Source organism: Arachis ipaensis, chromosome B3 (assembly GCF_059453495.1).
Source record: "Arachis ipaensis isolate K30076 ecotype BB chromosome B3, ASM5945349v1, whole genome shotgun sequence".
Taxonomy (NCBI): Eukaryota; Viridiplantae; Streptophyta; class Magnoliopsida; order Fabales; family Fabaceae; genus Arachis; species Arachis ipaensis.
This window is the reverse complement of record NC_142438.1, coordinates 126,499,870-126,512,560: the sequence shown is the minus strand read 5'-3', so window position 1 is coordinate 126,512,560 and position 12,691 is coordinate 126,499,870. Positions and strand designations below refer to the sequence as shown.

At 40.5% G+C, this 12,691-nt stretch overlaps 1 non-coding gene across 1 annotated transcript; it reads right to left on the bottom strand.

The window, feature by feature from the left end:
- Window positions 1-10,684: 10,684 nt before the first annotated feature.
- Window positions 10,685-10,788, bottom strand: LOC148572382 (small nucleolar RNA R71). The gene has a single exon (XR_015907869.1). It is a non-coding gene; the product is annotated as a small nucleolar RNA R71 (small nucleolar RNA).
- Between the last annotated feature and the right edge of the window lie 1,903 nt (window positions 10,789-12,691).

Below are 12,691 nucleotides of genomic sequence, written 5' to 3'. Positions count from 1 at the left end.
TTTCTGTAGAGTTGGCCAATAAAATCCCGCCCGGAGCACTTTTTCGGTGAGAGCTTGTGCTCCGAGATGATTGCCACAGATACCGCCGTGTATTTCTTCTAGCACTTCTCTTGTGTTGGAGGTTGGCACGCATTTTAGTAAAGGTGTTGAGATTCCTCTTTTGTACAGGATGTTGTTTATGATGGTGTAATATTGTGCCTCCCTTTTTAACATTTTTGCCTCCTTTTCTTCTATGGGGAGCGTTCCTGTTTTGAGGTAGTTGGTTATAGGGGTCATCCATCCTTGGTCCTGACTTATTATAGTGAGGACTTTTTCCTCTTCTGAGATTGACGGGTTCTGCAACATTTCTTGGATGAGGCTTCTGTTGTTACCCCCTGATTTGGTGCTGGCTAGTTTTGAGAGTGCATCAGCTCGAGCATTTTGTTCGCGGGGTATGTGGCAGATCTTATACTCCCCGATTTGTACGAGCTGTTCCTTGGTTTTATCCATATACTTTTTCATGGTGGGATCTTTGGCTTGGTAGCTCCCTGTTATTTGTGATGTAACCACTTGTGAATCGCTGTAAATGTTGAGTTTTTGAGCTCCGACCTCTCTAGCCAGCTTCAAGCCAGCTAATAATGCTTCATATTCTGCCTGGTTGTTTGAGGCCGGGAACCCGAACTTGAGGGAGAGCTCAACTTGGGTTCCTTGGTTGCTTTCTATTATCACGCCTGCGCCGCTTCCAGTCTTATTTGAAGAACCATCCACGTAAAGGTTCCATTCTGTGGGGTTTTCTAGGGCATCTGTGAATTCTGTGATAAAGTCGGCCAGATATTATGATTTGATTGCCGTCCAAGCTTCATATTGGAGATCAAACTCTGATAACTCGACTGCCCATTGTAAGATTCTGCCTACTAGATCTGTTTTCTGCAATATTCCTTTTATGGGTTGGTTAGTTCGAACCTTAATGGTGTGAGCCTGGAAGTACGGGCGGAGTCGTCGAGATGTTAGGATAAGAGTATAGGCAAATTTTTCTATTTTTTGGTAGTTCAGCTCGGATCCCTGTAGTGCCTTGCTAATGAAGTAGACAGGTTGTTGTCCATTTTCTCTTCTCTGACTAGTGCTGATGCTACTGCCTTGCTTCCCACTGCGAGTTATAATATGAGTGGTTCTCCAACTCGCGGTCGGGATAGGATAGGTGGCTGTCCTAAGAACTTCTTGAGGTCTTGGAAGGCTTGCTCGCACTCTATTGTCCATTCGAATTGTTTTCCCTTTCTTAAAGTAGCATAGAAGGGAAGAGATCTTATCGCGGCTCCTGCTAAGAATCGGGATAGGGCGGCCAGTCTCCCGTTGAGTTGCTGTACTTCTTTAACACAGGTTGGGCTTTTCATGTTGAGTATGGCCTGACATTTGTCTAGATTTGCTTCAATTCCTCTTTGAGTGAGCATGAAGCCTAAGAATTTTCCCGCTTCTACTGCAAAGGTGCATTTCACGGGATTGAGTCGCATGTCATGCTTCCTTATGGTGTCGAATACTTGAGCCAGGTCAGACAATAGTGTCTCTTTGCTTTGTGTTTTTATTAGCATGTCGTCCACATAGACCTTTATGATCTTTCCGATGTGATTCGAAAAAACTTTATTCATTAGTCTTTGATAAGTAGCTCCTGCGTTCTTGAGACCGAAGGGCATCACGATGTAACAGTAGTTCGCCTTTGGTGTTAAAAACGAGGTCTTTTCTTGATCTGGTGGATACATGGGAATTTGGTTGTATCCTGTATATGCATCCATAAACGAGAGATATTTATATCCAGAGGAAGCATCTACCAGGGCGTCAATACTTGGGAGTGGGTATGGATCTTTTGGACAAGCTTTGTTGAGATCGGTGTAATCGGTGCACATTCGCCACTTCCCATTCGATTTTTTCACCAAGACGACGTTGGCTAGCCATAGCGGGTATTTAACTTCTCTTATAAATCTGGCTTCCAGTAGTGCCTGTACTTGCTCTTCCACAGCCTGGGATCGCTCTGGCCCAAGCTTTCTTCGTCTCTGCTGTACCGGTCGAGATCCTGGGTAGACCGCCAACTTGTGGCACATTAGCTTAGGGTCTATACCTGGCATGTCCGCGGCTTTCCATGCAAAGAGGTCGACATTATCTCGTAAGAATTGTATTAGCAATTCTTTTAAATTTCCTTTGAGGATTGTGCCGATATTAGTTGTTTTTTCCGAGGTGTCCCCAATCTGAATTTTTTCTATCTCACCCTCTGGTTGGGGGCGAAGATCTTCTCGTCGTTGAACTCCTCCCAACTCGATTGCGTGGAACTCTTTTCCTTTGCCTCTGAGGTTTAGGCTTTCGTTATAACAGTGACGTGCCATCTTTTGGTCAGCTTTTATCGTGGCTATCCCTTTTGGAGTTGGGAACTTCATACATAGGTGTGGGGTCGAGACTATTACGCCGAGTTGGTTGAGTGTTGTCCGACCTATGAGAGCATTGTAAGCTGAACTTACATTGACTACGATGTAGTCTATTTTGAGGGTCCTGGATTGGTCTCCTTTTCCGAAGGTTGTATGTAGTGATATATATCCTAGTGGTCGAACCGGGGTATCTCCTAACCCAAACAGACTGTTTGGATATGCCTTAAGTTCTTTTTCTTCTAAGCCGAGTTTATCAAAGGCTGTTTTGAATAAGATGTCGGCAGAACTCCCTTGGTCTATTAAGGTGCGGTGTAGGTTGGCGTTTTCCAATATGATGGTGATGACCATGGGATCGTCGTGTCCTGTGATGATGCCGGACGCGTCCTCCTTAGTGAATGTTATCGCTGGGATGTTGAGTGCTTCCTCCTCTCCTTCGACATGATATACTTCTTTGAGATACCTTTTGCGGGAAGATTTTGAGATCCCTCCTGCTGCGAATCCGCCATGTATCATGTGGACATGTCTTTCTGGTGTCCGAGGTGATCATTCTGTTCGCTCGGTATCTTCATCCCTTCGTCTTTTTCTTTGATCATCATCTCGGGTGGCCAGGAATCGATCTAATGTTCCTTCCCTCACCAATTTTTCTATGATATTTTTTAATTCAAAGCATTCGTTGGTGGCGTGTCCTCTGACCCGATGATATTCACAATATTCGTTCCGATTTCCTCCTCCCCTTTTTCCTTTGAGGGGCCGTGCTGGGGGAATTTTTTCTGTATGGCAGACCTCTTTGTATATTTCGACTAGGGATGCTCTGAGGGGAGTATAATTATGGTATTTTTTAATTTTCTCCCCTTGTCGGTCTTCTTTTCTTTTAGATTCCTTGTCTCTGTCACGGTAGGAGGCCCCCGATTTTGAGGTCTCTCCTAACCGAGCATTTTCTTCCATGTTGATGTATTTTTCTGCCCGTTCCTGCACTTTGTCTAAGGAGGTCGGGTACTTTTTTGATATAAACTGGCTGAAAGGTCCCTCTCGTAGGCCGTTGATAAGTCCCATGATGGCGGCCTCTGTGGGTAAGCTTTGTATGTCCATGCATGTTTTGTTGAATCTTTCCATGTAGTTGCGGAGGCTCTCCCGATCTCCTTGCTTGATCCCTAGTAGACTGGGGGAGTGTTTAGCTTTATCTTTCTGGATGGAGAATCTGGCAAGGAACTTTCCGGCTAGGTCGTCGAAGTTTGAGATGGACTTGAGAGGTAAGCTGTCGAACCATCTGATCGCCGTCTTTGTGAGGGTTGTCGAAAAGGCTTTGCAGCGAACGGCATCTGAGGCATCGGTAAGGTACATTCTGCTTCTGAAATTGCTGAGATGATGTTTGGGATCGGTGGTGCCGTCGTACAAAATCATATCTAGGAGTTTGAAGTCTTTTGGAATTTTGGTTTTCATGATTTCCTTGGTGAACGGATCCTGTTCTTTGCGTGAGCTTTTCTCAGGAGTGACCCGAGGGGCTTTTAATTTGAGATCGGCTTCTAATTGCTGTAACTTGTCTTCCAATTCTCGACGTCGCCGTACTTCTTTTTGTAGATCTTTTCCGATTTCTCGTTGTCGTTGGGTATCTTCTTCAAGTTGTTTCAAGCGATCTTGAAGGGCTTCTATTGCTCCCGATTTAGCTGAATTTTTATCTCCATTGGATTCCAGAGTGTCTTTTGGTGGGGTGTCCGCATTTTTGTGCGGTGTTCTATTTTCTAGATCTGAGTCGTGGTCGTTGTCATGGTTGTCTGCCATGGTGATGGGATGACTCCAGGTTCCCCGGCAACGGCGCCAATGTTTCGAGGGTTACCTGAAACTGTAGGTCGATCTCGGACGAGATCTTCTGTGCTGGTCGAAACCGATGTGTCCGGCTGGTGAATGGTGACCGGAGCTGGTACGTCCGACTTGTTTGGACTTGAACGTGCTGCTGATCCTCTGTCACCGAAGGGTGGGGGGTACCCGCAAGAGACTCCGATACTTAAGTTAGCATGGGTATTAAACATGTGTCATGTAGAATTAGAGTATGAGTTATACCTGGGTGCTCCAGTGTATTTATAGTAATGTGGGCTGACCTTTCGGGTAAGATAAGTTAGTTACTTTATCTTATCTTATCTTATTTTGAGTGAAGTCAGCTTATCTTCAAGGGAATCGCCTTTATCTCTATAGGCTTGAAGTGCCTTTAGATTTGGGTCGTGTTCCTCCAATTGGGCCCTTTACTGGGCTCTTTTGTTGACACGGCCGAGTTCTTTAAGAAGAAGTCGGTCCGCTCGACCTGAAGAGGTCGGTCGCTTTATTATTGATCATTCCGGGTCGGATAGCTCGACCCAGGGTATGAACACCGCTGTTATAACGAAAGTCTAAACCTCAGAGGCAGAGGAGAAGAGTTTCATACAATTGAGCTTGGCGGAGTTCAGCAACGAAAAGAACTCCGTCCGTAGCCAGAAGGCGAGATAGAGAAGGTTCAAATCGGAGACACTTCGGACAAAACAACTAATATCGGAACGATCCTAAGAGGAGACTCAAAAGAATTACTGATACAATTCTTACGCAATAATGTCGATCTCTTCACATGGAAAGCCGCAGATATGCCAGGTATAGACCCCAAGCTAATGTGCCACAAGTTGGCGGTATATCCGGGATCTCGGCCGGTGCAGCAGAAACGAAGAAAACTTGGGCCAGAGCGATCCCAAGTGGTGGAAGAGCAAGTACAGGCACTACTGGAGGCAGGGTTAATAAGAGAAGTCAAGTATCCATTATGGCTAGCCAACGTCGTCTTGGTGAAAAAATCAAATGGGAAGTAGCGAATGTGTACCGATTACACCGATCTCAACAAAGCCTGCCCAAAAGATCCTTACCCACTCCCAAGTATCGACGCTCTGGTAGATGCTTCCTCCAGATATAGATACCTCTCATTTATGGACGCAGACTCGGGATACAACCAAATCCCCATCTATCCACCAGATCAAGAAAAGACCTCATTTTTAACGCCTAAAGCAAATTACTGCTACATCGTAATGCCCTTCGGTCTCAAGAACGCAGGAGCTACTTATCAAAGTTATGAATGTCCTATGAATCCATCACCTCTCTTAAATGAAAAATGTTTTAATTCAAAAAGAACAAGAAGTACATGAGTTTCGAATTTATCCTTGAACTTTGTTTAATTATATTGATGTGGTGACAATACTTCTTGTTTTTTGAATGAATGCTTGAACAGTGCATATGTCTTTTGAAGTTGTTGTTTAAGAATGTTAAATATGTTGGCTCTTGAAAGAATGATGACAAGGAGACATGTTATTTGATAATCTGAAAAATCACAAAAATGATTCTTGAAGCAAGAAAAAGCAGCAAAGAACAAAGCTTGCAGAAAAAAAATAGGCGAAAAAAATAGAAAGGAAAAGAAAAAGTAAGCAGAAAAAGCCAAAACTCTCAAAACCAAGAGGCAAGAGCAAAAAGCCAATAACCCTTAAAACCAAAAGGCAAGGGTAAATAAAAAGGATCCCAAGGCTTTGAGCATCAGTGGATAGGAGGGCCTAAAGGAATAAAATCCTGGTCTAAGCGGCTAAACCAAGCTGTCCCTAACCATGTGCTTGTGGCGTGTAGGTGTCAAGTGAAAACTTGAGACTGAGCGGTTAAAGTCAAGGTCTAAAGCAAAAGAAAAGTGTTCTTAAGAACCCTGGACACCTCTAATTGGGGACTTTAGCAAAGCTGAGTCACAATCTGAAAAGCTTCACCCAATTATGTGTCTGTGGCATTTATGTATCTGGTGGTAATACTGGAAAACAAAGTGCTTAGGGCCACGGCTAAGACTCATAAAATAGCTGTGTTCAAGAATCATCATACTGAACTAGGAGAATCAATAACACTATCTGAACTCTGAGTTCCTATAGATGCCAATCATTCTGAACTTCAATGGATAAAGTGAGATGCCAAAACTATTCAAGAGGCAAAAAGCTATAAGTCCCGCTCATTTAATTGGAGCTATGTTTCATTGATAGTTTGGAATTTATAGTATATTCTCTTCTTTTTATCCTATTTGATTTTCAGTTGCTTGGGGACAAGCAACAATTTAAGTTTGGTGTTGTGATGAGCGGATAATTTATACGCTTTTTGGCATTGTTTTTAGTATGTTTTTAGTAGAATCTAGTTACTTTTAGGGATGTTTTCATTAGTTTTTATGTTAAATTCACATTTCTGGACTTTACTATGAGTTTGTATGTTTTTTTGTGATTTCAGGTATTTTCTGGCTGAAATTGAGGGACTTGAGCAAAAATCATATTCAGAGGTTGAAGAAGGACTGCTGATGCTGTTGGATTCTGACCTCCCTGCACTCAAAATGGATTTTCTGGAGCTACAGAACTCAAAATGGCGCGCTTCCAATTTCTTTGGAAACTAGACATCCAGGGCTTTCCAGCAATATATAATAGTCCATACTTTGCCTGAGTTTAGACGATGCAAACTGGCGTTCAACGCCAGTTCTCTACCCAATTCTGGCGTTCAGCGCCAGAAACAAGTTGCAAAGTGGAGTTCAACGCCCAAACTGGCACAAAAGCTGGCGTTCAACTCCAAGAATGACCTCTGCACGTGTAACATTCAAGCTCAGCCCAAGCACACACTAAGTGGGCCCCGGAAGTGGATTTATGCATCAATTACTTACTTCTGTAAACCTTAGTAGCTAGTTTATTATAAATAGGACTTCTTACTATTGTATTAGAGAATCTTATCATCTTTGAATCCGGGATTGTATCTTTGAGAATCTTTGGACGCCTGGTTCTTAGATCAGAGGGGCTGGCCATTCGGCCATGCCTGGACCTTTCACTTATGTATTTTCAAACGGTAGAGTTTCTACACTCCATAGATTAAGGTGTGGAGCTCTGCTGTTCCTCAAAGATTAATGCAAAGTACTACTATTTTCTATTCAATTCATCTTATTTCGCTTCTAAGATATTCATTCGCACTTCAACCTGAATGTGATGAACGTGACAATCATCATCATTCCATATGAACGCGTGCCTGACAACCACTTCCGTTCTACAATAGATTGAATGAGTATCTCTTAGATCTCTTAATCAGAATCTTCGTGGTATAAGCTAGATTGATGGCGGCATTCATGAGAGTCCGGAAAGTCTAAACCTTGTCCGTGGTATTCCGAGTAGGACTCTGGGATTGAATGACTGTGACGAACTTCAAACTCGCAAGTGTTGGGCGTAGTGACAGACGCAAAAGGATAGTAAATTCTATTCCAGTATGATCGAGAACCTCAAAGATGATTAGCCATGCAGTGACAGCGCATCGGACCATTTTCACAGAGAGGAATAGGATGCAACCATCGACAAGGGTGATGCCTCCAGACGATTAGCCGTGCTGTGACAGAGCATTTGGACCATTTTCCCGAGAGGATTGAAAGTAGCCATTGGCACCGGTGACATCCTTACAAAAAGCCAGCCATAGAAAGGAGTAAGACTGATTGGATGAAGACAGCAGGAAAGCAGAAGTTCAGAGGAACAAAAGCATCTGTATGCACTTATCTGAAATTTTCACCAATGATTTACATAAGTATTTCTATCCTTATTATATTATCCTTTTTTGAAAACTCCATAATTATTTTATATCCGCCTGACTGAGATTTACAAGGTGACCATAGCTTGCTTCATACCAACAATCTCCATGGGATCGACCCTTACTCACGTAAGGTTTATTACTTAGACGACCCAGTGCACTTGCTGGTTAGTTGTATCGAAGTTGTGACAAATTATGAATTGAGATTAGAGCACCAAGTTTTTGGAGCCATTACCAGAGATCACAATTTTGTGCACCAAGTTTTTGGCGCCGTTGCCGGGGATTGTTTGAGTTTTCGGCAAGCTTTTGGTCCGGTAACATCAGTGCCAAGTTTTGATCCGGCAACAATACCAAGTTTTTGGCGCCGTTGCCGGGGATTGTTCGAGTTTGGACAACTGACGGTTCATCTTGTTGCTCAGATTAGGTAATTTTCTTTTTGTTTTCTTTTCAAAAAATTTTTCAAAAAAATCTTTCAAAAATTTCTCCTTTGTTTTCGAAAAAAAAATTTTAAAATAAAAATGTTTTCAAAAATATATTTTTCTTCAGAATTTTTAAGAATGAATTCTAGTGTTTCATGAAGCATGTTAAAGCCTGGCTGGCTGTAAAGCCATGTCTAATTCCTCTGTAGGGCATGTTAGGCTTGTCATGTCTGAGTTACATACTAAAGCTTGGCTGGCTATTATGCCATGCCTGACCCTTTGATTGGAGCTTTAGACTAAAGAGCATAAGATTCCTGGAATTCATATTAAAAATTTTGGAATCCTTATTTTTCTTTTTTCAAAATGATTTTCGAAAAAATTAAAAAAAAATACAAAAAAATTATAAAATCATAAAAATCAAAAATATTTTTGTGTTCTTGTTTGAGTCTTGAGTCATGTTATAAGTTTGGTGTTAATTGCATATTCATCTTGCATTTTTCAAAAATTCATGCATTCATAGTGTTCTTCATGATCTTCAAGTTGTTCTTGGTAAGTCTTCTTGTTTGATCTTGATGTTTTCTTGTTTTGCGTTGTATGGTGTTTTTCATATGCATTCTTGAATTCTTAGTGCCTAAGCATTAAATATTTCTAAGTTTGGTGTCTTGCATGTTTTCTTTGCATTAAAAAAAATTTAAAAATATGTTCTTGATGTTCATCATGATCTTCATAGTGTTCTTGGTGTTCATCTTGACATTCATAGCATTCTTGCATGCATCACATGTTTTGATCTAAAATTCTCATGCATTGCATCATTTTCATGTTTCTCTCTCTCATCATTAAAAATTCAAAAATAAAAAAAATATCTTTTCCTTTTTCTCTCTCATAAATTCGAAAATTTGGATTGACTTTTTCAAAAGTTTTTAAAATCTAGTTGTCTTTTATGAGTCAAATCAAATTTTCAGTTTAAAAATCTTATCTTTTTCAAAATCTTTTTCAAAAATCAAATTTTTTTCATTTTTCTTAAGTTATTTTCGAAAATTTCAAAAATATTTTTCAAAAATCTTTTTCTTAATTTTATCACATAATTTTCGAAAATAACATCACTAATTAATGTTTTGATTCAAAAATTTCAAGTTTGTTAATTGCTTGTTAAGAAAGATTCAAACTTTAAGTTTTAGAATCATATCTTGTGATTTCTTGTGAATCAAGTCATTAATTGTGATTTTAAAAATCAAATCTTTTTCAAAACTAATTTCAATCATATCTTTTCAAAAATATCTTCTTATCTTATCTTTTTCAAAAATTTGATTTCAAAATATCTTTTCTAACCTCCTAACTTCTTATCTTTTCAAAATTTGTTTCAACTAACTAACTAACTTTTTGTTTGTTTCTTATCTTTTTCAAAACTACCTAACTAACTCTCTCTCTCTAATTTTCGAAAATATCCTCCCTCTTTTTCAAAATTTCTTTTTAATTAACTAATTATTTTAACTTTTGATTTTAAAAATTTTAAAAACTACTAACCTTTTTCAAAAATTATTTTTGAAAATCACTAACTCTTTTTCAAAAAAAAATTTATTTTCGAAAATCCTTCTCCCTCATCTCCTTCTAATTATTTATTCATCTACTAACATCTCTTCCTCACATCACTCACCAAAAATCCGAACTCCCTCCCTCTCTGAGTTCAGATTTTCTTTTCTTCTTTTCTTCCACTCACACAGGGACCTCTATACTGTGATAAAAAGGATCCCTATTATTATTATTTTTTTGTCCCTCTTTTTCATATGAGCAGGAGCAAAGACAAGAATATTCTTGTTGAAGCAGATCCAGAACCTAAAAGGACTCTGAAGAGAAAACTAAGAGAATAACCTTTCAGAAATTTTCGAACAGGAAGAAGAGATGGCAGCCGAAAATAATAATGATGCAAGGAGGATGCTTGGTGACTTTACTGCACCAAATTCCAATTTACATGGAAGAAGCATCTCCATTCCTGCCATTGGAGCAAACAACTTTGAGCTGAAACCTCAGCTAGTTTCTCTGATGCAGCAGAACTGCAAGTTTCATGGACTTCCATCTGAAGATCCTTTTCAGTTCTTAACTGAATTCTTGCAGATCTGTGATACTGTTAAGACTAATGGAGTAGATCCTGAAGTCTACAGGCTCATGCTTTTCCCATTTACTGTAAGAGACAGAGCTAGAATCTGGTTGGATTCTCAACCTAAGGATAGTCTGAACTCTTGGGATAAGCTGGTCATGGCTTTCTTAGCCAAGTTTTTTCCTCCTCAAAAGCTGAGCAAGCTCAGAGTGGATGTTCAAACCTTCAAACAAAAAGATGGTGAATCCCTCTATGAAGCTTGGGAAAGATACAAGCAGCTGACCAAAAAGTGTCATTCTGACATGCTTTCAGAATGGACCATCCTGGATATATTCTATGATGGTTTATCTGAGCTATCAAAGATGTCATTGGATACTTCTGCAGGTGGATCCATTCACCTAAAGAAAACACCTGCAGAAGCTCAAGAACTCATTGACATGGTTGCTAATAACCAGTTCATGTACAGTTCTGAGAGGAATCCTGTGAATAATAGGACGCCTATGAAGAAGGGAGTTCTTGAAATTGATACTCTGAATGCCATATTGGCTCAGAACAAAATATTGATTCAGCAAGTCAATATGATTTCTCAGAGTCTGAATGGAATGCAAGCTGCATCCAACAGTACTCAAGAGGCATCTTCTGAAGAAGAAGCGTATGATCCTGAGAACCCTGCAATAGCAGAGGTGAATTACTTAGGTGAACCTTATGGAAACACCTATAACTAATCATGGAGAAATCATCCAAATCTCTCATGGAAGGATCAACAAAAGCCTCAACAAGGCTTTAATAATGGTGGAAGATACAGGTTTAGCAATAGCAAGCCTTTTCCATCATCCACTCAGCAACTGACAGAGAACTCTGAACAAAATACTTCTAATCTAGCAAACTTAGTCTCTGATCTATCTAAGGCCACTGTGAGTTTCATGAATGAAAAAAGGTCCTCCATTAGAAATTTGGAGGCACAAGTGGGCCAGCTGAGTAAGAAGATCACTGAAATCCCTCCCAGTACTCTCCCAAGCAATACAGAAGAAAATCCAAAGAGAGAGTGCAAGGCCATTGATATTACCAAAATGGCCGAACCCAAAGAGGGAGAGGAGGACGTGAATCCCAGTGAGGAAGACCTCCTGGGACGTCCAGTGATCAATAAGGAGTTTCCCTCTGAGGAACCAAAGGAATCTGAGGCTCATCTAGAGACGATAGAGATTCCATTGAACCTCCTTATACCCTTCATGAGCTCTGATGAGTATTCCTCTTCTGAAGAGAATGAGGATGTCACTGAAGAGCAAGCTGCCAAGTTCCTTGGTGCAATCATGAAGCGGAATGCCAAGTTATTTGGTATTGAAACTTGGGAATATGAACCTCCCTTGTTCACTAATAAACTGAGTGATCTGGATCAACTAACATTGCCTCAGAAGAAACAGGATCCTGGAAAGTTCATAATACCTTGTACCATAGGCACCATGCTCTTTGAAAAGGCTCTATGTGACCTTGGTTTAGGGATAAACCTCATGCCCCTCTCTGTAATAGAGAAACTGGGAATCTATGGGGTGCAAGCTGCTAAAATCTCATTAGAGATGGCAGATAATTCAAGAAAACAGGCTTATGGACAAGTAGAGGACGTGTTAGTAAAGGTTAAAGGCCTTTACATCCCTGCTGATTTCATAGTCCTAGACACTGGAAAGGAAGAGGATGAATCCATCATCCTAGGAAGGCCTTTCCTAGCCACAGCAAGAGCTGTGATTGATGTGGACAGAGGAGAATTAATCCTTCAATTAAATAAGGACAACCTTGTGTTTACAACTCAAGGATCTCTCTCTGCATCCATGGAGAGGAAGCAGAAAAAGCTTCTCTCAAAGCAGAGTCAACCAAAGCCCCCACATTCAAACTCTAAGTTTGGTGTTGGGAGGCCACAACCAAACTCTAAGTTTGGTGTCAAACCCCCATATCCAAACTCTAAGTTTGGTGTTGGGAGGTCTCAACAAAACTCTGCACATCTGTGAGGCTCCATGAGAGCCCACTGTCAAGCTATTGACATTAAAGAAGCGCTTGTTGGGAGGCAACCCAATGTTTATTTATCTAATTTTATTTTTGTTTTTCATGTTCTCTTAGGTTCATGATCATGTGGAGTCACAAAATAAACGAAAAATTTAGAAACAGAATCAAAAACAGCGAAAGAAAAATCACACCCTGGAGGAAGCACCTGTCTG